This window comes from Pseudophryne corroboree, chromosome 5, assembly GCF_028390025.1.
Source record: "Pseudophryne corroboree isolate aPseCor3 chromosome 5, aPseCor3.hap2, whole genome shotgun sequence".
In the NCBI taxonomy this organism is placed as follows: domain Eukaryota; kingdom Metazoa; phylum Chordata; class Amphibia; order Anura; family Myobatrachidae; genus Pseudophryne; species Pseudophryne corroboree.
The window spans coordinates 694,749,851-694,777,453 of NC_086448.1; the positions used below are offsets into that span (position 1 = coordinate 694,749,851).

General features: G+C 48.8%; 1 long non-coding RNA gene and 1 other non-coding gene across 4 annotated transcripts; both read right to left on the bottom strand.

Annotated features, from left to right (window-relative positions):
• Positions 1–5,128: 5,128 nt before the first annotated feature.
• LOC134928291 (uncharacterized) lies at positions 5,129–25,579 on the bottom strand. 3 transcript variants are annotated; one of them, XR_010177881.1, is made up of 5 exons: positions 25,508–25,579; positions 18,853–18,964; positions 16,977–17,041; positions 7,224–7,352; positions 5,129–5,449 (listed from the first exon to the last, which is right to left on the bottom strand). It is a non-coding gene; the product is annotated as an uncharacterized LOC134928291 (long non-coding RNA). The 3 variants fall into 3 exon arrangements; XR_010177883.1 differs by lacking the exon at positions 25,508–25,579 and adding an exon at positions 25,190–25,214; XR_010177882.1 differs by lacking the exon at positions 25,508–25,579 and adding an exon at positions 19,268–19,291.
• Positions 13,326–13,444, bottom strand: LOC134929807 (5S ribosomal RNA). Its single transcript, XR_010178638.1, has one exon. It is a non-coding gene; the product is annotated as a 5S ribosomal RNA (ribosomal RNA).
• Positions 25,580–27,603: the final 2,024 nt, after the last annotated feature.

Consider the following 27,603-nt stretch of genomic DNA (forward strand, 5'->3'; position numbering starts at 1 on the left):
TGACTCTGCAGCACCGAATGAGAGAACTCCAGGTCCTCCTCAGCCAGGGTATCAAATTTGTAGAATTTTGCAAACGTGTTTGCCCCTGACCAAGTAGCAGCACGGCAAAGTTGTAAAGCCGAGACCCCTCGGGCAGCCGCCCAAGATGAGCCCACCTTTCTTGTGGAATGAGCATTTACATATTTTGGCTGTGGCAGGCCTGCCACAGAATGTGCAAGCTGAATTGTACTACACATCCAACTAGCAATCGTCTGCTTAGAAGCAAGAGCACCCAGTTTGTTGGGTGCATACAGGATAACAGCAAGTCAGTTTTCCTGACTCCAGCCGTCCTGGAAACCTATATTTTCAGGGCCCTGACAACATCTAGCAACTTGGAGTCCTCCAAGTCCCTAGTAGCCGCAGGTACCACAATAAGCTGGTTCAGTTGAAACGCTGACACCACCTTAGGGAGAAACTGGGGACGAGTCCGCAGCTCTGCCCTGTCCGAATGGACAATCAGATATGGGCTTTTGTGAGACAAAGCCGCCAATTCTGACACTCGCCTGGCCGAGGCCAGGGCCAACAGCATGGTCACTTTCCATGTGAGATATTTCAAATCCACAGATTTGAGCGGTTTAAACCAATGTGATTTGAGGAATCCCACAACTACGTTGAGATCCCACAGTGCCACTGGAGGCACAAAAGGGGGTTGTATATGCAGTACTCCCTTGACAAACTTCTGGACTTCAGGAACTGAAGCAAATTCTTTCTGGAAGAAAATCGACAGGGCCGAAATTTGAACCTTAATGGACCCCAATTTGAGGCCCATAGACACTCCTGTTTGTAGGAAATGCAGGAATCGACCGAGTTGAAATTCCTCCGTGGGGGGCCTTCTTGGCCTCACACTATGCAACATATTTTCGCCAAATGCGGTGATAATGTTGTGCGGTCACCTCCTTCCTGGCTCTGACCAGGGTAGGGATGACCTCTTCCGGAATGCCTTTTTCCCTTAGGATCCGGCGTTCAACCGCCATGCCGTCAAACGCAGCCGCGGTAAGTCTTGGAACAGACATGATCCTTGCTGAAGCAAGTCCCTTCTTAGTATCTCTTGAAGTTCCGGGTACCAAGTCCTTCTTGGCCAATCCGGAGCCACGAGTATAGTTCTTACTCCTCTCCGTCTTATAATTCTCAGTACCTTGGGTATGAGAGGCAGAGGAGGGAACACATACACCGACTGGTACACCCACGGTGTTACCAGAGCGTCCCTGCTATTGCCTGAGGGTCTCTTGACCTGGCGCAATACCTGTCCAGTTTTTTGTTCAGACGGGACGCCATCATGTCCACCTTTGGTCTTTCCCAACGGTTCACAATCATGTGGAAGACTTCCAGATGAAGTCCCCACTCTCCCGGGTGGAGGTCGTGCCTGCTGAGGAAGTCTGCTTCCCAGTTGTCCACTCCCGGAATGAACACCGCTGACAGTGTTATCACATGATTTTTCGCCCCGCGAAGAATCCTTGCTGCCATTTCCCTCCTGCTTCTTGTGCCGCCCTGTCTGTTTACGTGGGCGACTGCCGTGATGTTGTCCGACTGGATCAGCACCGGTTGACTTTGAAGCAGAGGTCTTCCTAGGCTCAGAGCATTGTAAATTGCCCTTAGCTCCAGTATATTTATGTGGAGAGAAGTCTCCAGACTTGACCACACTCCTTGGAAATTTCTTCCCTGTGTGACTGCTCCCCAGCCTCTCAGGCTGGCATCCGTGGTCACCAGGACCCAGTCCTGAATGCCGAATCTGCTGCCCTCTAGTAGATGAGCACTCTGCAGCCACCACAGAAGAGACACCCTTGTCCTTGGAGACAGGATTATCCGCTGATGCATCTGAAGATGCGATCCGGACCATTCGTCCAGCAGATCCCACTGAAAAATTCTTGCGTGAAATCTGCCGAATGGAATCGCTTCGTAAGAAGCCACCATTTTTCCCAGGACTCTTGTGCATTGATGCACTGACACTTGGCCTGGTTTTAGGGAGGTTTCTGACTAGCTCGGATAACTCCCTGGCTTTCTCCTCCGGGAGAAACACCTTTTTCTGGACTGTGTCCAGAATCATCCCTAGGAACAGCAGACGTGTCGTCGGAATCAGCTGCGATTTTGGAATATTTAGAATCCACCCGTGCTGTCGTAGAACTACTTGAGATACTGCTACTCCGACCTCCAACTGTTCTCTGGACCTTGCCCTTATCAGGAGATCGTCCAAGTAAGGGATAATTAAGACGCCTTTTCTTTGAAGAAGAATCATCATTTCGGCCATTACCTTGGTAAAGACCCGGGGTGCCGTGGACAATCCAAATGGCAGCGTCTGAAACTGATAGTGGCAGTTCTGTACCACGAACCTGAGGTACCCTTGGTGAGAAGGGCAAATTGGGACATGGAGGTAAGCATCCTTGATGTCCAGGGACACCATATAGTCCCCTTCTTCCTGGTTCGCTATCACTGCTCTGAGTGACTCCATCTTGATTTGAACCTTTGTATGTAAGTGTTCAAAGATTTCAGATTTAGAATAGGTCTCACTGAGCCGTCTGGCTTCAGTACCACAAATAGTGTGGAATAATACCCCTTTCCTTGTTGTAGGAGGGGTACTTTGATTATCACCTGCTGGGAATACAGCTTGTGAATTGTTTCCAATACTGCCTCCCTGTCGGAGGGAGACGTTGGTAAAGCAGACTTCAGGAACCTGCGAGGGGGAGACGTCTCGAATTTCCAATCTGTACCCCTGGGATACTACTTGTAGGATCCAGGGGTCCACTTGCGAGTGAGCCCACTGCGTGCTGAAACTCTTGAGACGACCCCCCACCGCACCTGAATCCGCTTGTACGGCCCCAGCGTCATGCTGAGGACTTGGCAGAAGTGGTGGAGGGCTTCTGTTCCTGGGAAGGGGCTGCCTGCTGCAGTCTTCTTCCCTTTCCTCTACCCCTGGGCAGATATGACTGGCCTTTTGCCCGCTTGCCCTTATGGGGACGAAAGGACTGAGGCTGAAAAGACGGTGTCTTTTTCTGCTGAGATGTGACTTGGGGTAAAAAAGGTGGATTTTCCAGCTGTTGCCGTGGCCACCAGGTCCGATGGACCGACCCCAAATAACTCCTCCCCTTTATACGGCAATACTTCCATGTGCCGTTTGGAATCTGCATCACCTGACCACTGTCGTGTCCATAAACATCTTCTGGCAGACATGGACATCGCACTTACTCTTGATGCCAGAGTGCAAATATCCCTCTGTGCATCTCGCATATATAAAAATGCATCCTTTAAATGCTCTATAGTCAATAAAAGACTGTCCCTATCAAGGGTATCAATATTTTCAGTCAGGGAATCCGACCAAGCCACCCCAGCGCTGCACATCCAGGCTGAGGCGATCGCTGGTCGCAGTATAACACCAGTATGTGTGTATATACTTTTTTGGATATTTTCCAGCCTCCTATCAGCTGGCTCCTTGAGGGCGGCCGTATCTGGAGACGGTAACGCCACTTGTTTTGATAAGCGTGTGAGCGCCTTATCCACCCTAGGGGGTGTTTCCCAACGCGCCTTAACTTCTGGCGGGAAAGGGCATAACGCCAATAATTTTCTATCGGGGGAAATCCACGCATCACACACTTCATTTAATTTATCTGATTCAGGAAAAACTACAGGTAGTTTTTTCACACCCCACATAATACCCTTTTTTGTGGTACTTGTAGTATCAGAAATATGTAACACCTCCTTCATTGCCCTTAACATGTAACGTGTGGCCCTAATGGAAAATACGTTTGTTTCTTCACCGTCGACACTGGAGTCAGTGTCCGTGTCTGTGTCGACCGACTGAGGTAATGAGCGTTTTAAAGCCCCTGTCGGTGTTTGAGACGCCTGGACAGGTACTAATTGGTTTGCCGGCCATCTCATGTCATCAACCGACCTTGCAGCGTGTTGACATTATCACGTAATTCCCTAAATAAGCCGTCGACTCCCTAGAGAGTGACATCACCATTATAGGCAATTGCTCCGCCTCCTCACCAACATCGTCCTCATACATGTCGACACACACGTACCGACACCCAGTACACACACAGGGAATGCTCTGATAGAGGACAGGACCCGGAGAGACCGAGGGAGAGTTTGCCAGCACACACCAAAACGCTATAATTATACAGGGACAACCTTATATAAGTGTTTTCCCTTATAGCATCTTAATATATAATATCGCCACATAAAATGCCCCCCCTCTCTGTTTTAACCCTGTTTCTGTAGTGCAGTGCAGGGGAGAGCCTGGGAGCCTTCCTTAGCAGCAGAGCTGTGTAGGAAAATGGCGGTGTGCTGAGGAGAATAGGCCCCGCCCCCTTTTCGGCGGGCTTCTCCCGTTTTTCTGACAACCTGGCAGGGGTTAAATACATCCATATAGCCCCAGAGGCTATATGTGATGTATTTTTTAGCCAGAATAGGTACTTTCATTGCTGCCCAGGGCACCCCCCCCCAGCACCCTCAGTGACCGTTGGTGTGAAGTGTGCTGAGAGCAATGGCGCACAGCTGCAGTGCTGTGCGCTACCTCATGAAGACTGAGAAGTCTTCAGCCGCCGGTTTCTGGACCTCTTCTCTCTTCGGCATCTGCAAGGGGGTCGGCGGCGCGGCTCCGGTGACCCATCCAGGCTGTACCTGTGATCGTCCCTCTGGAGCTAGTGTCCAGTAGCCTAAGAAGCCAATCCATCCTGCACGCAGGCGAGTTCACTTCTTCTCCCCTAAGTCCCTCGTTGCAGTGAGCCTGTTGCCAGCAGGACTCACTGAAAATAAAAAACCTAACAAAACTTTTACTCTAAGCAGCTCTTTAGGAGAGCCACCTAGATTGCACCCTTCTCGGCCGGGCACAAAAACCTAACTGAGGCTTGGAGGAGGGTCATAGGGGGAGGAGCCAGTGCACACCACCTGATCCTAAAGCTTTTACTTTTGTGCCCTGTCTCCTGCGGAGCCGCTATTCCCCATGGTCCTTACGGAGTCCTCAGCATCCACTTAGGACGTCAGAGAAATATGCAAAACTATAGTCCACATGTACAGTAAATTGATACCTTTAAAACCCATCCACAATGACACTTAATTTTAATCATGATTTTGAGAAAAATCAATACACAGGAAGCTTTGAAGTAATGTTTAATGAATTTTATCAACGGGTGGATTTTCTTAAATAACTTTTCAATCACATTACAAATACAGGTTACTGCTTCAAATAGGTCAGAAGTAGTTAGTGGGGAAATGGTATTTCTAAGGGTTTCTCTTCATATTGCCATACAGATGTATGCAGCTGCCACGTAGAACACATCCTCCAATAGACACTTCCTGTGGCTACTGCCACCCTCCTCTCCAAGGAGACACTGGTTTGCATCTGAAGCGGCTGGCAGGAGCACACATTTCAGTCACATCTTCATTTGCCAGATTCTCACCAGTAGGTAAATCCCTGAAGGGGGGGGGGGGGGAATAAAATAAAGTTCAATACATAACTGCGATGAGACAATGTTTACAGGTCAATATATAGATCTGTCTCCTCAGATATTTACAGCATCAACATTTACCATTCAGATGGGTAAACGGCAAAGATGAATCATGGAGTCAGGGAGATTAGTGCATTACATAGTCTATTTACTGACTGCTGCACTTAGAGCACAAGTTCTCAGGCACAGTCCTCAAGAACCCAAACCAATCATGTTTTCCAGGTGACCTATGAATCTTCAAGTCATGACCAAGAACCACTAACCTAGAGAACCTAAATTATAGGGCAAACCAAGTGCATTTTCTAGAGCACAGGTTCTCAAACTCTGTCCTCAGGACCCCACACAGTGCATGTTTTGCAGGTCTCCTCACAATCAAAAGTGAAATAATTAGCTCCACCTGCAGACCTTTTAAAACGTGTCAGTGAGTAATTAATACACCTGTGCACCTGCTGGGTTACCTGCAAAACATGCACTGTGTGGGGTCCTGAGGACAGAGTTTGAGAACCTCTGTTCTAGAGGATCCCTAACCAAAAGCCAGTTGTGAGGTTGCTTCTCCTGTGTATACAGTACACAAGTAATAGTCTGATCCCCAAAATTGGCTGCTGCTTGATATCCTGCTCCAGTCTAATAAAGGTAAGTATACACCTGAAGATTCCTGTCCAATCTATTTTCCAGTATTGGAGAGCAACTGGTGGCTTGTAATTAGCTCCCATAAAACAGCATTTTGTTCTCACAAGACAGATTGGAAAGAAATCTTTGTGCACCCAGCTTAAGTTATAGTAGAGGGGTGGTATTCAGTACGCTGGCTGTTGGGATTCTGGCGCCGGTATACTGAGCGCCGGGATCACAACACCCAGCATACCGACAACTATTCTCCCTCTTGGGGGTCCATGACCCCCCCTGGAGGTAGAATAGCGTAGTGCGTGTAGCGAGCCCACAAGGGGCTCATTTGCGCTCACCCCGCTGCAGATGGTCGGGATCCTGGCACCAGTATGCTGGGTGCCAGGACCCCGATTGCTGGCACAACATACTACACCCATAGTAGAGAACCCACTGCAAGAGTATCTGACCCCCCCCCCCCCCTTCAAACTGTGGAACCGGAAGTTTACCAAGTAGCGAGTGGTGGAACTCACCACAGGCACCCAAACCATAATCCACAATAACACACTGGATATAGAACTAATCCCAGACCCAATGTTATCGCAAGATTTTCTTTAAACAGTTTATAATTGGATAAAGTGATTGTGACCATCTTTTTATCAACTGAAAAATTATTGCACCTAATTGGATACCGACTACAGAACCTGTTAATTTTATGTGTTCTGATCATTCAAGATGATACAGCTTCTTGTGGTTGCATATTCTAGTTCTGGTATCCATAATCTGCACTGAAGTGCACAGTTTAATTTACATTTGGGTAGAGTTTGTATGTTCGCCATTTGCATGGGTTTACTCCCACAAACCCCAAAAAAGTTAAATTACTGGCAGATTGACATCTGACAAAGTGAAACCTAGAGTGTCCATGTGGTATGGTAAAGAGTACAGCTCACACACACACACCACTGGGGCAGAGACTAGTGTGAATGAATAAATGTTCTCTAAAACACTGCAGAATAAGTGTGCGCTACATAACTATACAGAGTTTTGCCTCTATACTGAATCCTCACTGAGATTTTTTACATTAAGTGATTTTAGTGGCACCTTTCCTTTTTAGTTTAGGATATACATCTCAATACTCACCATATTGCTCCAATACTCTCACAGGATAACTGCCACAGCCAGAGTTATAAGCAGGTTAGGGTATTTCCCTACAATGCATGCCATCTCTCAGTGAAAACATCTGAGGCCTCATACCAACACAGGAGCATACTATAGAGAAGAGGATAAAAAAAAAATATACATGTCACACGTTCTACTATACACTAATAAAATAGTATGTGTCACACTTAGCCGGCCAATTCTCCACATACATCAATCTGAGAATCACCGCCAGACTTATGGGTTACTTCCAATATGGTAATTGCCGCCAGCAAAGGAAAGCATCAATGTACTGACATCAGGTAGTCCTTTGCTGCTACCAGTACACACAATATTTCACAAAATAGGCAACATGAGCCTTACAGGACGTAGGTTAAGAACAGAGGTCAAGAATACTTCAGAGCTTGCAGTGACTAAAGTGTATGATATTTAACAGATTACAATCAGAAAATATTACGTTTCAGAAATTCTAGAATTTACAAGTTCTGCTGTGGGGGCTTCACAGATATAGGAGGTATGGGGCACCATCACCGCATTGGTGTCCTTAAAGAATGTGCCCCGATTCATCTAGCCGGGCAGATTTAGCTCAGCGGCAACTACTCATGACATACAACACCCTTGGGGATTTTAATTCTTCCAAAACTAGAATTAAATGGTTTGTCCAAAGATATGAGGGTTTCCCTGCCAGAACCCTAGGCAGTACTTGCTTTAGTGTTTGAAATGTAATATCTGGGATCTACCAATATATAGTACTGTGCAGGTTTTAATCAGGAAGGACAGACCAAATGCCTTTCCTGAACAGCTTCTCTTGTCCTACCTAGAGATATGACATCGCTTGTGGACAGCTAGGAGAAAGTACCAGTTACACAGGCCCACTGCTTGTTAAGGTGCATACACACGGAGCGATATAACTGAGCGATTTTGACTATATAGTCAAAATCGCTCAGAAAGTTAGTGCAGATCGCTCCGTGTGTATACAGGCAGCGATAGCGATGCGCGTCCCCGCTAGGTCGCTATCGCTGGGAAAAATAGTCAGTGCAGGCAAGTCAATTTTGGCTATGTCGCTGCAAAAGTTAGTCAAAATCGCTAATACTTTAAGAGGCCAGCGATTTTTCCCAGCAATAGCGATGTTGCAGGCGGCGGTGGTGCGGGCGGCGGCGGGTTGTGGCGGCGGTGCGGGCAGCGGCGGGTTGCGGTGGCGGAAATTTACCTTTATCTTGCAGAGTTTGGCAGCGGAGCGGTACCAGTTTCAAAAATGGCGCCTCAGCGTCATTTTTGAAATTCAAGATGGCCGCCGCGAGCCAATCACGGCTCGCCGCGTCATCGCCCCGCCCCCTCCCGCTGACTTATATAAGTCAGCGCGAGGCAGCGGCTTTCAGTCCGACGGCGGAGGAGGAGCGGAGAAGAGCTCCTGAAGACGCCGTGGAAGTCCTGGATGGGCGGCGGCTATGCAAAAGAGCTTAGCAGCCGCCGGAGCAAGACCCCAGAAGCCCTGGGGAGGTGGCGCCCCCCCAGGTGAAGACGCCGAAAGCCCTGGGAAGGCGGCGGCCATGCAAAAGAGCTTAAAGGCCGCCGCCCCCAGGTGAAGACCCAGTTTAATAAAGGATTTTTTAAAGAATGTGTCGTGTTTTTTTTCCAATATTTTCTTTACAGGTGGACTACAGGTGCCAGCGGGCCCTTTATGTCCGGGCATGCTGGCACTTGTGGTTCTCCAAGTGCCAGCATGCTGGGGCAGGCTTGCTGGGACCTGTAGGCCACCTGTAAAGAACAATATTACTATTGAAAGGCTATCAGCCTCCCATCCACCGCCCACGGATGGGGGGGGGGGGGGGGGAGACGACGACAGCCTCGGGCTTCACCCCTGGCCCTTGGGTGGCTGGAGGGGGGGGACCCCTTGATTTAAGGGGTCCTCACTCCTCCAGTGTACCCCGGCCAGAGGTGACTAGTTGGGGGGGTAATGGCACGGCCGCAGGGACCAATATAAAAGTGTCCCCCGGCTGTGGCATTATCTCCCTGGCTAGTGGAGCCCGGTGCTGGTTTGAAAAATCAGGATTTTGGTACTTACCGATAAATCCCTTTCTCCGATTCCACAGGGGCCACTGGAGTGTAGTTACAATGGGGAGATAGTAGGTGGTATTGGTAGCTGGCACTTTAAAAATTCTCACACTGTGGCTAGCTCCTCCCCTACTATCTCCCCTCCAAGCCAGTCTACGTTAAACTGTGCCCGAGGAGAGCTGTAATAAACAAACCGTAAGGTAGAGGAGGTTAACGACGCCCTGTAAACCAGGCGAACACAAACTAAACCTGGAACAGAACCTGACAAAAAACCAGGCTAGCCTGAACCCAACAAGCAGTCATATGGTGATCTGCAATCGTTAATCAAACAAAAATCAGGAGAAACAGCGCTGGGCGGGCGTCCAGTGGCCCCTGTGGAATCGGAGAAAGGGATTTATCGGTAAGTACCAAAATCCTGATTTCTCCTTCATCCACTAGGGGCCACTGGAGTGTAGTTACAATGGGGACGTCCCAGAGCTCCCAAAAAACGGGTGGGAAAGCGCTGAGAGTCCTGTAAAAACTGCTCGGCCAAACAGTGATGCAGAGGCCGTAAAAGTGTCAAACTTGTAGAATTTGACAAAACGAATGTCGGTTTGACCAAGTAGCCGCCCGACAAAATATTCATGGAGACCCCGCGGGCGGCTGCCCACGAAGGTCTTACAATGCGCGTAAAGCGCGCTGAATTGGAAAACGGAGGTTCCCTAGTAACCGCCAAGAAGACTGTCTGATGATCAGATGTATCCAACTGTCCAGCATATGCTGGGGCCCCGGCTATTTAGTACGGGAGCATCGTCCAGAGCAAAGAAGAAAAAACACTTCATCGAATAGCCTGAGACCTCTGTAGAGAGAGTTGACGAGCCCTGACAACATTCAGAGAGGATTGAAAACCACTAGTGTCAGATTTATATGAAAAATGGACCTCCCCTCTGGAAGAAACGACCGCTGAGGCCGAAGCCGAGCCCGGGGAGTTGCCAATAGAGTACTCCCTGAACAAGAGGCCGAACTTACGGCCGCTAGGCTAATCTCATTTGGAAGAAAAGCGAAAAAGGCAGAGACCTAAAATTCCGGTCAGTGTGGTTTGAAGCGCAGCGGAGCAAAAAACCTCCCAGAGAAACCAAAGATGAATGGTAACTGGAAGAAGGGGGAAAAACCCCCTTTTATCTTCATTATGTTCCATAAAGTTTTCCCAAAGTGGCAAAAGCGAGAAGAGGTAATAGACTTCTGAAATCGGAGCCCAGTAGGCCTAACCGAACTAGGGAACTCCTCCCTTCTGAGGTCTCGTGAACAGTCACACGGGTAACCGAAACCAGTGTAAAATTGAACAAGGAGAAAAAAAAGGAGCCTGTTGAAGTAGACAGTCCCGTCGAGGTAGGAGCCAAGGCTCCTCTACTGACAACAGGCGTATCTGTATCTTCAAGTCATGCGTGGCCCAACCAGCGCCACCGAGAGGACTAGCACGCATAATCCCCTCCTGTGTTACTGAACATGAAGTAGAAATAGAAAAGGAGGCAGGATAGAATAACCAGAAAACTCCCCGGAGCCCTGAGGGCCTCCACGGCTACTGCCGTCCGAGAGTAATAAAGGGTTAAAGAGTCAGTCAGAACGCCCTGAGGTCGATCCGAAATCTCCGCCCACAGCGGACCAGCTGACAAAACTCCGGGGCATGTTCCCTCACCCAGGAGTCTGACCTGGTGGCTTGATCTGGAAACAAGATTGTTGTCCCCCGTTCCGAGAGGAATGGAGGCGACCACTCATTACGTCGCAACTTGACTGAAGAAATAGAGTCTCTGGTGCCGAGGAATGAAAAAACCTCTGACGGACCGTGTTGAGAAACGTCTATGCGGAGCATAAATTGGATCTGTGTCGAATCAGAAGCTCGTGGATCCTCCGGATATTCAGAAGCCACCTAATGTACAGAGTGGGATAGTAGCAGTAAATTGTCCCATTAGGGAACCAACGTCACCCACTGCCCTTGAAAAAGAGTTATTCTGTTATCTTCCTAAACTCTGTGGGAGCGGAAGAGAGAAGAGTAAAGGACTTACAGTGAAAATGAGAATCCTGTTAAGGGGGAATCTGAGAAAAGCCTGTCCAACGGAAATCAGTAAACAGGCATCTCTGAAGACAAGGGACACGTAAAACTCCCTTTCTTGTTTAAACTAGCAATCACAGACTAAAAGGATTGTAAGGCCAGAATAGGCCTGTCCGAGCCACTTGGCTTCGGAACGTGAAAAGAAAACAAAGGCCTGAGAACTGTCCTAATTCAAATGATATGTGTAAAACAGGGATCAACACCCTTTGCGGTTAGAAACCTATGGAGCGCAGCCTGCAGTATGACTCTCTTGTCATCGTAAATCAGCCGACCCATGCCGAGGGACTCCTGAGACGGTTGTAACCGCCCAAGCCTTCTCCCATCGACCTGCGCCTACCCTGGGACCCTGCAGGTGTAATGGGTGTATAGGATGACATAAAATCAGACTGGACTGAGGATGTTGAACCTCTGCTTCAGCCTTTTTACCCTGAGAACCCCTGGCGACGAAGATATCACCCGTGTGGAGTCAAAAACCTGAAAGGGCACGAAACAATCTAAAGGGAAGACCAGTAAAGGTCTGTCTTGGAGCTGGGGCAGTAGTAGGAGAAATCAAAGTGGACCTACCTCCATTGGTTCAAGAAATCCTGCAGAAAGTTCCTTCCCCAGAACCATCTGCCCCGTAGGATTTCATGTTTACTTGTCACTGTCGCAGCCCCAGAGGTCGTCGGGTTAAGACAGCCCAAGCGAAGATGCAGGGTCCGAGTCTGTAGACATGGAGACCTCCAAGGAACATAAAGCAGAATCGTGATTCTGACCTGTATCAAAGTATCAATTGATCCTGATGCGAAGCATCCTGTAACCTAGAGGACAATTGTTCCCCAACCTACCTGCTCCGGATACGGTAGAACCATGCTGCCGCATATGTCGATGGATCCCTGAGCAAGGTTGCCTCAGGAAAACGGCGGCTTGATGGACCGGCGATACACCGAGGTGTATACCCTAGAGAGGTTCTGATACCATCTCCTGCCATCTGCGGGGAAAAGATAGGAAAACAAACCCTGTTTGATACCTGATATTGTGTATTCGGGTGTCTGTCGGCCGCCTACCGGAGCCTGCCCAGCTCATCCGAAACTGAACCAGTCGCTGTCATTTTCGTCAATGGCGTGGAACCCTGATGGACTTGACGTGTCCTCCTCCTTTACCTGCAGTATCAGATGAACTGCTGTATTATGTACCTGTATATTCTGAGACACTGGTTCAGATCCACAGAAAACAGACATCAGTAATGCATGGAATGTTAGCAAAGTTTCTTTTTGGAAAGGTGTGTTTGGTCCCGCTGTGATTTGATCCTGTGACCTTGGAAACCAAAGTCCAAGGGCTTACCTGATGAGCTATTGTCTGGTTAATAGTGACATTACCTGCATCATTGATCAAACAGGGGTGTGCAGGTGCGTGGAGGGCGAAGCAGATGGCTCCGCCGCATACTTCACACCTAAGAGGGAATTCTTCGACTATCCCAGGAGAGACAAACGAAAGGAGAAAAGGTGGGTTAAATAAACAGAGCCCTACGTAAGGTCTGCACTATAATGTGTAGTGACCGATACGATTAAAATAAACTTTCTGGAGCAGCGGAGACCTGAACCAGCAACGCTGCGCTGTGGGACAGGAGTCTTAGCCCTAGGCTATAGGAGTTCTCCTTAAAGTTTTGTTTGGATTCAAACCCCTGTTCAGATACCCGCTACTAGCGTACTGAGCCGCAGCGCTATTTGTCTGATGCCTTACACGCATTCCACAATTACAAATAGCATTAGTAACTAGTGACAACAAGGAATAATAAAGGGAAGGCAACACCCCGCCCTGTATTTAGTGTACCGCTAATTAAGGTGCACCAGATGTTTCTCTGAGGTTCCGCTGGCTTTTCAAAATGGTGACCAGCCTGTGAGAAAGATGGGGGAAAATGTTATGTGCAAGATGTTGTTATTAGAAAACATTGCGGAAGTAGCCTACAGCACCTGGTATTCCCAGGCGGTCTCCCATCCAAGTACTAACCGGGCCTGACCCTGCTTAGTTTCCGAGATCAGACGAGATCGGGCGTGTTCAGGGTGGTGTGGCCGTAGGCTTTTATCCCCTATATCTGGTATTTTATGGATTTATCTATATACATACCTACACGCACTTAAATATATATATCTATATATATACATGCACAAACATAACTATATATGTATATATACACACACACCGTAGGTAAATAAATACTGCACAGTAGATCCTTTTAATTATTATTGAGCTGAGTCCCAGCTACTGTAATAGAGCAGGTTCCCTGATTTGCAAGTAGGAAAATGCTGGGTAGAGGACTCTACTGCAGGAGGAATGTATCTATATTTCAGCAGCCTGAAGTATCGAAAAGTTTCAAATCCCAGAGCTGTTGCCTAGCGACGGGGAGACCTGGGAGCCCGCTGAGTAAAGCGGGTTAACTGTTAATATACCTGGGACTTTATTTGTATTTGTCTCTGAGTATGCAAGATTAGCCCACTGGGCTATAGGAGACACTGCAAATATGAAGCCAGGTCTGTGCAGGGAGGAAATGGCCGCCAGAGTGAAACTCCTCTGGGCTATGCGATAAAATCTATATAGTGGATAACTGGATTAGTGCTGAGCCACTCTGACTATATCACATTCTCCTCAGCACCATGTGCATTAAACTCACATAAATGCCTATTACACTATAACAGTGGCCGGGGAGCGGAGAATGCTGAGCCCGCTGTACAGAGCAGGAGTTAGCTCCGCCCCCCGGCTATGGCGCCTTATTGCAAAACTAAGCGGGAAGCGAGCTGTACCCTCCGCTGGGCCTGCGAGTCACCGCCGGGGAGCGCTGAGCGCTGAGCCCGCTATACAGCGCTAGTAGAGCCCTGTATCTGCTAGCCGCCGCCGGGGAGTGTTGCGCTGAACAGAGCGCGAGTCGCCGCCTGGGAGCAGGGAGCGCTGAGCTCGCTCTACAGAGCGGGACTTAGCTCCGCCCCCTCCGTACAAGGCGCCAAATTTAAACATTGCTTTGCGCTCGAGCGGGATCCCTGTGCCGGCTCTGTGAGTCGCGCTGAGTGGGTGCGGGGGGTGCGGGGAGCTGGGGGAGCAGAGGGTTATCAGAATGACACACACCCGTTTTTCAGTCAGGGTTGTATAAACACATACTCAGCCTCCCCCAATCATCCTGTCTGTTTCTCCATGAGGAGGACAGGTAAGGATACAATAAAGTACATTACAGCCCCAGAGAGCCCTTCTGGAGTGGGTTGTACAACAATAAACAGATTGCTCTAAAAACATACATAGCCACCACAAATAAAGTATACTTCACTCACCACTGTGTTCTTGGTGGATCGGCCCCGACACACGCCGCACGCAGCGGCGTCCAGCCGGAATCTTCTGTGGTGGGGTGGTCCCGACACAAGCCGCACGCAGCGGTGTCCGACCATTTTTGATACTCACCGCTGCCATGCTGCCGGAATCTTCTGCTGGATGGAGTGGCCGCGACACGCGCCGCACGCAGCGGTGTCCGCCAACTCAGGAGAGCTCAGTGTCTCCCTCAGCCGGGGCCCATCCCTAGCCGCACGCAGCTGCGATGGGACCCCGCCGGCAGCTCCCACGGTGCAGACTGGCAGTGGCAGAGCTGCCAGTCTGTGAGTGTGTGTAAGAAAAATAAAATAATAAAGAAAAAAGAAGAAAATTCTTCAGCTAAACCCAAGTGAACCAGCTACCTCGGGCACTTAACTAAGACTGGCTTGGAGGGGAGATAGTAGGGGAGGAGCTAGCCACAGTGTGAGAATTTTTAAAGTGCCAGCTACCAATACCACCTACTATCTCCCCATTGTAACTACACTCCAGTGGCCCCTAGTGGATGAAGGAGAAATACGGGGGACCCCTATGTCTTTTGTCCCCCGTATTTTTTAAACCAGGACCGGACGCAGAGCCCGGTGCTGGTTGTCTAAATATGGGGGAACCCTACTCATTTTTTCCTCTGTATTTTAACAACCAGGACTGGCTCAAAGAGCCCGAGGCTGGTTATACATAGGAGGGGGGACCCCACGCAATTTTATTTTAAAACTTTTAGTTATTTAAATACCAGCCACCCTGTAAAATTGTCCTATATATGACACTCCCCCACTCATCCCCTTATTTAAATGAGATAGCCAAAATCTCCCATAGCCAAAATCTCTTGCATAGTTAGACAAAATCTCTGGTAAAGTTAGTCAAAATCTCCTACTGCCAGTTCAAGGGAAAAGTTAGTCAAAATCTCTCATAGTCAAAATCTCTCCGTGTGTATGCACCTTAAGAATACACATACATTTCCCTTAATTCCAATGTCTCAAGCATCAGTCTATTACAGAACGGCACTTCGGGCCTACATCTTAAGTGACATTTACATATAGAATGTACAGGAGACCATAACACATGCTGTTACCAATACCATTCTCAATTATGCCCATCTGATATGAAATGGGCTTTATCACTACAGTATGTCCAAATCTAGTTTATAGAACTCTGTTCCAAGAGATCTTGGTAAAGTTGCCAGTTAAAGGGGCACACGTAGCAATTCAGGCTCAGCACAATGTGGGCTTAACACATTGGATCAGGTATCTACACACGCTGCGACATGTGCTAGCCCGATCCTAACTAGAACACAAGGCTCAATGCAGTCAAGATCTGACCTGGCAACAGCGATGGGGTATACACATGGAGCGATCAGTGCTTCTGTCTAGATTGCTTAGAAATGATTAGAAAATAGGCTATCATGCCGTGTGTACCCCCGCCCCCCCTTACATATAAAGCAAAAGTTGCCATAAGGGTCAGTCTGCTACTTTAAGGTGTCTCTAACCCCCACCCTTCATTGTACACATGAAACATTTAAACCCCTCTTACAATTCTCTGCATGTTGCAAATACTGATCAGACAATCCAGAAGTGGACACGGACATCTTACATTGTACATAACGGAATGCTAGAGACAAGTGGTAAGTCTGTTCTGCGTTATCAGAGCGGCAAAGATCCTTTAATCGCAGGATCACACCAACCAGTATGGATATTACAAGCACAACAGTACTGACCATAATTAGTCTTCTGTAGCACCAATACACAAAATGGCAATTTCAATTGAAAACAGTTTGTTTGCTTAAATGATTTTAGACCCAAAGAAATATGCTGGCATCAGTTTATGAAAGTGTCACCACAGACAATCTGATGGGTAAACGGCAATAAATCATCATTACCAGCAATAAAGTGCATCTACCAAATAGCACAAATGTCAGAAAATTCTTACTAGGCTATTGGTTGCCGAGACTAGTTTTCTAATAAACTTCTTGGCTGGGACGTGCAGTAACAGAACACTTATGGGCCCTACACACTTTGCAATCTTAGAAATCGATCTTCAAAAAAAGTCAACGATCATTCATATCTTTCAGTGTGTATGCATCTTTCAGCGCGATGTCACCCCCACAAATGGTCATTGTTTAAACATGCAAGCCAATTTGGCTTTGGGCAAACAGAAGGCTGCTGTGCAAGTAATGGTCAGTCTGAGCAACCACCACTTAACTTTAGCCAGGGTCATGTACAAAATACATACTGTACAGCTCATACTGCAACATACAAACTGCTTACCTACAGCCAAGACATGACTTCATCCAGAGTTGTCCACATATACTGAAACAAAGCACCTTCCACATCTGAAAACAGGAAAGTTAAATTACTCATACAACAAGCATTTGGTCACTGTTCCAGCAGGACATGTACAAACATCTGAAACAAGTGTATAGTTAAGGGGGGTACTCACGGAGCGATATTCTAAGCAATCTGACTAGATTGCTTAGAATATCAGGCTGATCGCTTCATGAGTACCCCTTACAGCGATAGCGAAGCGCAGCCCCGTGCATCGCCATCACTGCTAGCGAGGGCCCCCCCGTCTCCCCCCGCACGCTCAGCACAGATCGCGCTGTGCTGAGCTGCGGGAGAGATGTGTGCTGAGCGGTTCGCTCAGCACACATCTCTCATGCATCGGCCCGTGGGTACTGGGCTTTACACATAGCACACAGATCCTTGCTATGCCCAATTTTGACTATGCAATTTCCCTTGAACTCCCCAGAAGCACCGATTTTGACCAAGTGCCAAATTACTTTGTACTAGATCAGAGGTTCCCAGACAGTCCTCAAGGCACCACAACGGTCCTGGTTTTAAATGTATCCATGCTTGGCCACAGATGACTTAATTAGCACCTCAGTCATTTTGATTTAACCATCTGTGCTGAGGCATAGATATACCTAAAACCTGGACTGTTGGGGTACCTTGAGGACCGTGTTTGGGAACCTCTGTACTAGATAGTTAAGAGACTGTGCAGGCAAGCCAAATCTAGCCTTGTGATACTGACCCAGCAGGACTGTGAATCGGGATCGAATCGGTATCGCAAGCTGCCTAACACCTTATTTCCACTAACTTTCCTTGCGATTTTGACTATAGTTAAAATTGAAAGGATATATCTCACCGTGTGTATGCACCTTTACAGATCATGGCACTGGAACATCAGCACATCATATCACCTCCACATTATGTACTTTTGTTTACAGCCCCATAGGGGTGCACCCAAAATATATGGACTTGGGCCAACAGTAAGTGCAGCATTTGTGCACAAGGGCATCACCCGCAATTGAAGATGACTGCCTAATATATCTGTACACGTTTACAATATACATTAGAACCACTGACCTAGACAAAGGCTCCCTGTCACCACCACACCATTGACAGTGGCAGTAGTCAGACTCTGGTCACGGTAGTCAGTTAAAGACCAATATAGCCGTCACAGACTAAAGCTGGGTAACATCAATACAATCATCAGCTCATTCTCCCGACACCAGGTGAGGCAGTTTATCATATAGGTGTGTATGCAGAGTCAATTAGGGTTAGCCAAAAACCGGCTTGTAATGCTCCTGCAACGGTCAGGACCGGGAGGTTGCATCTTATGTGCTGCACAACCGACTGTTTAATCTCCTTAAAGGAGCCACTAGCCCCACCATCACCTCACAGGAGGCAACAGCTGGATACACACCGCCCAGGAGGGTTCCCGATCAGCTGTGGATCAAACAGCTGTGTACCCAGCTGACCTTTAGACATCTCAGGAGGAAGTGATATTTACATATGGGTAAAGATTGGTCCCCCATGTAATGAGTGAGGCAGAACCCAGAGCCCAACTAGATAACACTTGGAAACAAGTCACGCCTAACATTGCACTTCAGATTTATTGTCTGTCAGCACATCATCAATATGATGGGTAAACGGCATATAGAAATCATCACTGTGACAGTGTAGCATGGCAGGTTCCAAGGGCCCCAAATCATATAGACCAAGGCAGCAATTATTGCCCCTCCCAATCTTCCAGATGCGTTACACAGAATGGAATCTTAGATTGCTTGGAAAGCAGGACTGGGGGAGGGTCACTTCATCCAAATACAGCTAGCCCGCAAATGTAGGGACAATGTTCACTCACCTATTTGGGACTGTGCTGGCTTTAATACCAATTACACAAGCATCAGGTAATTGAAGATGCATCTTGCAGATCACAACACAATGATTAGCACTAGATCAGCCTTTAGACCGTCCTGTAAAGATGACAAAACAACGAGTCAGTCATGCCACAGTTACACTATTAGCAGTTCATTTTAAATAGAATGGTACTAGCAAACAATGGGGCAGATGTATTAACCTGGAGAAGGCATAAGGAAGTTATAAACCAATGATATGTGCAAGGTGATAAAGGCACCAGCCAATCAGCTCCGGTTAATTTACATATTGGAGTTGATTGGCTGGTGCCTTCGTCACCTTGCTCATATCACTGGTTTATCAATTCCTTATGCTTTCTCCAGGTTAATACATCTGCCCCATTAAAATAAGAATTTACTCACCGGTAATTCTGTTTCTCGTAGTCCGTAGTGGATGCTGGGAACTCCGTAAGGACCATGGGGAATAGCGGGCTCCGAAGGAGGCTGGGCACTCTAGAAAGATCTTAGACTACCTGGTGTGCACTGGCTCCTCCCACTATGACCCTCCTCCAAGCCTCAGTTAGGTACTGTGCCCGGACGAGCGTACACAATAAGGAAGGATTTTGAATCCCGGGTAAGACTCATACCAGCCACACCAATCACACCGTACAACTCGTGATATGAAACACAGTTAACAGTATGAAACAATAGAGCCTCTCAACAGATGGCTCAACAATAACCCGATTTAGTTAACAATAACTATGTACAAGTAATGCAGATAAACCGCACTTGGGATGGGCGCCCAGCATCCACTACGGACTACGAGAAACAGAATTACCGGTGAGTAAATTCTTATTTTCTCTAACGTCCTAGTGGATGCTGGGAACTCCGTAAGGACCATGGGGATTATACCAAAGCTCCCAAACGGGCGGGAGAGTGCGGATGACTCTGCAGCACCGAATGAGAGAACTCCAGGTCCTCCTCAGCCAGGGTATCAAATTTGTAGAATTTTGCAAACGTGTTTGCCCCTGACCAAGTAGCTGCTCGGCAAAGTTGTAAAGCCGAGACCCCTCGGGCAGCCGCCCAAGATGAGCCCACCTTCCTTGTGGAATGGGCATTGACAGATTTTGGCTGTGGCAGGCCTGCCACAGTATGTGCAAGCTGAATTGTACTACAAATCCAACGAGCAATAGTCTGCTTAGAAGCAGGAGCACCCAGCTTGTTGGGTGCATATAGGATAAACAGCGAGTCAGATTTTCTGACTCCAGCCGTCCTGGAAACATATTTTCAGGGCCCTGACAACGTCTAGCAACTTGGAGTCCTCCAAATCCTTAGTAGCCGCAGGCACCACAATAGGCTGGTTCAGGTGAAACGCTGACACCACCTTAGGGAGAAACTGGGGACGAGTCCTCAATTCTGCCCTATCCATATGGAAAATCAAATAAGGGCTTTTACAAGACAAAGCCGCCAATTCTGATACTCGCCTGGCAGAAGCCAAGGCCAATAACATAACCACCTTCCATGTGAGATATTTCAGATCCACGGTTTTTAGTGGTTCAAACCAAAGTGATTTTAAGAAAACTCAACACCACGTTGAGATCCCAAGGTGCCACAGGAGGCACAAACGGGGGCTGACTATGCAGCACTCCTTTTATAAATGTCTGAACTTCAGGTACTGAAGCTAGTTCTTTTTTGAAAGAAAATCGACAGAGCCGAGATCTGTATCTTAATGGAACCCAATTTAAGGCCCATAGTCACTCCTGCTTGCAGGAAATGCAGAAATCGACCTAGTTGAAATTCCTCTGTTGGGGCCCTTTCGGCCTCACACCATGCAACATATTTTCGCCATATGCGGTGATAATGAGTTGCTGTAACCTCTTTCCTGGCTTTAGTAAGCGTAGGAATTACTTCCTCCGGAATACCCTTTTCCTTCAGGATCCGGCGTTCAACCGCCATGCCGTCAAACGCAGCCGCGGTAAGTCTTGGAACAGACAGGGCCCCTGCTGCCGCAGGTCCTGACTGAGTGGCAGAGGCCATTGGTCCTCTGATATAAATTCTTGAAGTTCTGGGTACCAAGCTCTTCTTGGCCATCCACGAGTATCGTTCTTACTCCTCGCCTTCTTATTATTCTCAGTACCTTTGGTATGAGAGGCAGAGGGGAGAACACCTAAACCGACTGGTACACCCACGGTGTTACCAGAGCGTCCATAGCTATCGCCTGAGGGTCCCTTGACCTGGAGCAATATCTTTTATAGCTTTTTGTTAAGGCGGGACGCCATCATGTCCACCTGTGGCCTTTTCCAATGGTGTACAATCCTATTGGAAGACTTCTGGAGGAAGTCCCCATTCTCCCGGGTGGAGGTCGTGTCTGTTGAGAAGATCTGCTTCCCAGTTGTCCACTCCGGGAATGAACACTGCTGACAGTGCTAACACATGATTTTCCGCCTATCGGAGAATCCTTGTGGCTTCTGCCATCGCCATCCTGCTTTTTGTGCCGCCCTGTTGATTACATGGGCGACTGCCGTGATGTTGTCTGATTGGATCAGTACCGGCTAGTTTTGAAGCAGAGGCCTTGCTGGCCTCAGGGCATTGTAAATGGCCCTCAGATCCAGAATATTTATGTGTAGGGAAATAACCTGACTTGACCAAAGTCCCTGGAAGTTTCTTCCCTATGCGACTGCCCCCCAGCCTCAAAGGCTGGAATCCATGGTCACTAGGACCTAGTCCTGTATGCCGAACCTGCGGCCCTCTTGAAGATGGGCACTCTGCAGCCACCACAGTAGAGATACCCTGGTCCTTGGAGACAGGGTTATCAGCCTATGCATCGGAAGATGCGATCCGGACCACTTGTCCAACAGGTCCCTCTGAAAAGTTCTTGTATGGAACCTGCCTAATGGGATTGCTTCGTAAGAAGCTACCATTTTTCCCAGGACTCGCGTGCAATGATGCACCGCTACCTATTTTGGTTTCAGGAGGTCTCTGACTAGAGATGACAACTCCTTGGCTTTCTCCTCCGGGAGAAACACTATTTCTGGTTTATGTCCAGAACCATCCCCAGGAACAGTAGACGTGTCATAGGAACCAGCTGTGACTTTGGACTGTTTAGAATCCACCTATGCTGTTGTAGCACTTTCCAAAATAGTGCTACCCCGACTACCAACTGCTCCTTGGACCTCGCCCTTATAACGAGATTGTCCAATTACGGGATAATTACAACTCCCTTTTTTTTTGAAGGAGTATCATCATTTCGGCCATTACCTTGATAAAACACCCTCGGTGCCATGTACAGTCCAAACGGCAGTGTCTGGACTTGGTAATGGTAATCCTGTACCACAAATCTGAGGTACTCCTGGCGAGGATGGTAAATGGGGACATGCAGGTAAGCATCCTTGATGTCCCGGGATACCATGTAATCCCCCTCGTCCAGGCTTGCAATAACCGCCCTGAGCGATTCCATCTTGAACTTGAATTTTTTTATGTTCAAGGATTTTAAATATAAAATGGGTCACACCGAACCATGCGGTTTCGGTACCCCAACCCGTGTGGAATAGTAACCCCGTCCTTGTTGAAGTAGGGGCACCTTGAGTATTACCTGCTGGGAATACCGCTTATTAATTGCCTCTAGCACAGCCTCCCTGCCTGAGGGAGTTGTCAGCAAGGCATATTTTAGGAAATGGCTGGGGGGAGACATCTCTAATTCCAGCTTGTACCCCTGAAATACTACTTGGAAGAAACAGGGATCCACCTGTGAGCGAGCCCACTAATTGCTGAAATTTTTGAGGCGGCCCCCCACCGTACCTGGCTACACCTGTGGAGCACCCGCGTCATGGTGTGTACTCACAGGAGGCGGGGGAAGAATCTTGATTCTGGGAACAGGCTGACTGGTGCAGCTTTTTCCCTCTACCCTTGTCTCTGTACAGAAAGGAAGCGCCATTTGACCCGTTTGCTTTTCTGAAGCCGAAAGGACTGTACCTTTTTCTGTGAGGAAACCTGAGGTAAAATTATTTCTTCCCAGCAGTTGCTGTGGATACGAGGTCCCAGAGACCATCCCCAAATAATTCCTCACCCTTATAAGGCTCTCTATGCGCTTTTTAAGTCAGCATCACCTGTCCAGTGACAGGTCTCTAATACCCTCCTGACAGAATGGACATTACATTTATTTTGGATGCCAGCCGGCAAAATATCCCTCTGTGCATCCCCCATATATAAGACAACGTCTTTAATATGTTTTTATGTTTGCCAACTATTATCCCTGTTTGACAGGGTCACCAACCACGCTGCAGCAGCACTATCTGCAGGTCTCAGTCTAGTACCTGAGTGTGTAAATACAGACTTCAGGATAGCCTCCTGTTTTTTATCAACAGGTACCTATTAAAGTGGCCGTATCCTAAGACGGCAGTGCCACCTTTTTTGACAAACGTGTGAGCGCCTTATCCACCCTAGGGGATATCTCCCAGCGTAACTTATCCTCCTGGCGGGAAAGGGTACGCCATCAGTAACTTTTTTATAAATTACCAGTTTCTTAACGGGGGAACCCACGCTTTTCACACACTTAATTTATTCATCTGATGGGGGAACAAAACACTGCCTGTTTTTTCTCCCCAAACCTAAAACCCATTTATAGAGGTTAAAGTCAGAAATGTATAACACATTTTTTATTGCCGGGATCAAGTCCCGGATTGGATTGTGTATATGTCTCCACCTTGTCGACACTGGAGTCAGACTCCGTGTCGACATCTGTGTCTGCCATCTGAGAGAGCGGGCGTTTTTGAGCCCCTGATGGCCTTTGAGACGCCTGGGCAGGCGCGGGCTGCGAAGCCGGCTGTCCCACAACTGTTACGTCATCCACCCTTTTATGTAAGGAGTTGACACTGTCGGTTAATACCTTTTACCTCTCTATCCACTCTGGTGTCGGCCCCACAGGGGGCGACATCACATATATCGGCCTCTGTTCCGTCACCATATAAGCCTCCTCATTCAACATGTCGACACAGCCGTACCGACACACCGCAGACACACAGGGAATGCTCTAAACGAGGACAGGACCCACAAAAGCCCTTTGGGGGGACAGAGTGAGAGTATGCCAGCACACACCAGAGCGCTATATACTGCAGGGACTAACTGAGTTATGTCCCCTATAGCTTTATATCTATATATATATAATGTATACTGCGCCTAAATTTAGTGCCCCCTCTCTCTTTTTTTTAACCCTTGTAGACTGCAGGGGAGAGCCAGGGAGCTTCCCTCCAACGGAGCTGTGAGGGAAAATGGCGCCAGTGTGCTGAGGAGATAGGCTCCGCCCCTTTTTCGCGGCCTATTCTCCCGTTTTTTATGGACTTCTGGCAGGGGTATTTACCTCATATATAGCCCCTGGGGCTATATATTGAGGTATTTTTGCCAGCCAAGGTGTTTTTATTGCTGCCTCAGGGCGCCCCCCCCCAGCGCCCTGCACCCTCAGTGACCGGAGTATGAAGTGTGTGAGAGGAGCAATGGCGCACAGCTGCAGTGCTGTGCGCTACCTTGGTGAAGACCGAGTCTTCATGCCGCCGATTTTCCGGACCATCTTCTTGCTTCTGGCTCTGTAAGGGGGACGGCGGCGCGGCTCCGGGACCGAACATCAAGGCTGGGCCCGCGGTCGATCCCTCTGGAGCTAATGGTGTCCAGTAGCCTAAGAAGCCCAATCCGGCTGCAAGCAGGCGAGTTCGCTTCTTCTCCCCTTAGTCCCTCGCTGCAGTGAGCCTGTTGCCAGCAGGTCTCACTGAAAAGAACAAATTCTAAGACTATAACTTTCTAAGAGCTCAGGAGAGCCCCTAGTGTGCATCCAACCTCGGCCGGGCACGAAATCTAACTGAGGCTTGGAGGAGGGTCATAGTGGGAGGAGCCAGTGCACACCAGGTAGTCTAAGATCTTTCTAGAGTGCCCAGCCTCCTTCGGAGCCCGCTATTCCCCATGGTCCTTACGGAGTTCCCAGCATCCACTAGGACGTTAGAGAAACTGGAGTTTAAAACCGGCTTAATTCACTCCCAATAGAAAGAGTAACTAGTGTGCGGTATATTGGCTATACACACACACACACGTTTCCCTAGGTCTTAGCAGGACAGACAATAGCAATGTTAAGGTGGGTACACACTGGAAAGATATCTGCAGATCAATTGATCTGCAGATCTATCTATGGACAAATCGGGCAGTGTGCTGTGCATACACAGGCCACAGCTTAAGCTAGATAGCAGCTGGCTCAGTAACAATTAAAATAAACCAATCACATGCAGGCAACATAATAAACTTCATCTTCGCTCAAGTCACCCAGGAACACACATACATATAATGCGAGCAGGGCCAGCTTACTGCCACACGTGGATGCAGCAGCCAGTCTGACCCAGAGTCTGGCCATAAGATGGCCACAGGCACATGTTCTGCAGCACAGAGGACACACCTCTATTGCACACATCGCACAAAAAATCCGGATGGAAGCACTAAACAAACGCGGTCGAGTTGAAAACTAAAGGCTACATTAAACACCATCATATAGTGTAGGCATATTCCCTCCCTATGCTCTGTGCATTACCCCCAACCATCACAGCCTGAGCCCCAGTAACTACATCATGCAATCAGTACACGCGGGCAGAGGAATCAGCACACCAGCCGCCGCCCAGCACATCCTACCTGCAGCTCAGCCCGACACAAAGAGGAAGTAGGCAGGGCCAGAGCGGCACTTTACATGCACTGCAACCATAGAGTTGGGCCAGGGACAGACAGCCTATCACATAGGCGGCCATCTTGAAGACTGGCAAATGAAGTGCTGTTTGTTACAGATTATTACGAAATATTATAATTTGGTGGACGCGAATACACGTAAGAAAAATAGTGTTGTAGTGTCAGATATTTACGTATTCATGTTTGTGTTACAGTAATAACATAATCACGGAGGGAACCAGGAACAAATATGGCGTTGTTAAAGCAGAGTAGGGGATCAACTAGATCTCTTACGCTGATTTAACAAAGCCATATTTGTTCCTGGTTCCCTCCCTGCCCTTCACATAAATGTACGGTTGGTTCTATATCGGAGGGGCTGAAGGGACCTTGTGACGTATCTAGGGGAGGAGCTACGTCACCAGGGGGAGGAGCTACGGGCGAACATGGTACCCGAAAAGTACCCTCGCGGGCTCGCTTCGCTCGCCACGCTTCGGGCACGGTGGCTCGCTCCGCTCCGCTTCGCTCACCACCTAATTACTAAAGGTAATAGTTGGTGGCGTGGACAGTAGAGGAACTATCCCGCTGGCGTAGCTCCTCCCCCTTGTGTCGTAACTCCTCCCCCAAATGGAAAAGGTCCCTTAGCCCACTTGATTCTAGCAGCTACCATAAATGTACCGCCCGAGCAATAGATCACGGGGTAGAGAGGCTGGTGGCAATGCAGGGGCTGGAAAATACAGCATCTTAAAGATTCCCTTCTGACTTTGTTTACGAAAATATGTATTTTTCATTGTTAACTGACATGTAGGTGGCGCTGTTATGTATTATAATTCGTATCCTTTATTATTATTATTATTAATATTATTATTACCACCACTTATTTATATATCACACACATATTCCGCAGTGCTTAAAAGAGAATATTTGGCCATTCACATCAGCAGGGCCGAAACTATGATTTTCGTCACCCGGGGCAAGGCAGTAATTAGGCCCTATATCATAACACTTCATCACTGCACTAAATTCCCCTATGCACTGCACTACATCACTATACTACATCCCCTACATGCTTCACTACACTATGTGGAGCTGTGTTCCGGCGCTCGGGCGGTATGCCCGCTCCCAGCGCCGGGCGAGCGGCAGTATACAGGGGATCTGTGTCCCGTGCAGTTCCAGGCCATAGACAGCACTGGGGCACCTTGTCTGTCCCCAGCGCTGGTTATGCAGTGGCGGCGGGTGTCCGGTGGTTCCCTGCACCGGACCATAAGCGGCGACGGGCAGTGCCGCGGAAGTGGCGCTTCAAACTTGGCGCCGATTCGGCAGCCAATGAGAAGTGCCAGCCGAGGCATTTCAGATCCGGTGCCCGCCGCGAGACAATCACGGGCGGTGAGCCAATCAGTGCCCGCCGCGTCATAGGCCGCGCCCCGGTGAGTGATGTCAGACACCACCAGGACCTGTAGAAGAGAGGACGCTGCCGGGGAAGAGAAGCAGCAGGCCGCACAGAAGAGCGGCAAAGTGTTCCTGAGGCCGCGGAAGAGGCCAGAAGACGCCGGGCACACCAAAGAAGATGTCCAGTGGCGGCTGGATGCGGAGAAGAGGCGATAGCACCGCTGGCCAGCACGGGCCAGTGTCAGAAGTGTGAAGGACCGGAAAGGAGAGGTCACCAGGGGTGGAAAGCAAAAGAGCTGACGAAGCTCCCCCCTGGTGCCTCTCCCACTGGGACGGGTCGGCCTGTCACACCCCCCTTTCCTCCCTAGACCATCAGGGATCGATCGGGCATTAGGCCCGTGGGGGATCAGCCAGGCCTCATGCCTGTGGGCGCAGTAGGCGGGCACTAGGCCCGGGGCCGATATCAGGCATTAGGCCTGTGCCTGTAATAGAGGGCATTAGTGTCAAGGTCCGGAGGGAGACTGTGCAGGGGAGCCGGCTCTTACCTGTCCGGTCCCTTTGGAGAGGTCCAGCTAGCGGAGGTGCGGGCTGCTGGCGCCGGGCAGGGTGCGCTGGGAGGACAGGCAGGGGCTCTGGTTGGCAGCTCAGCAGACTGGCAGCATGTCCCTCCGGCAGGGGTT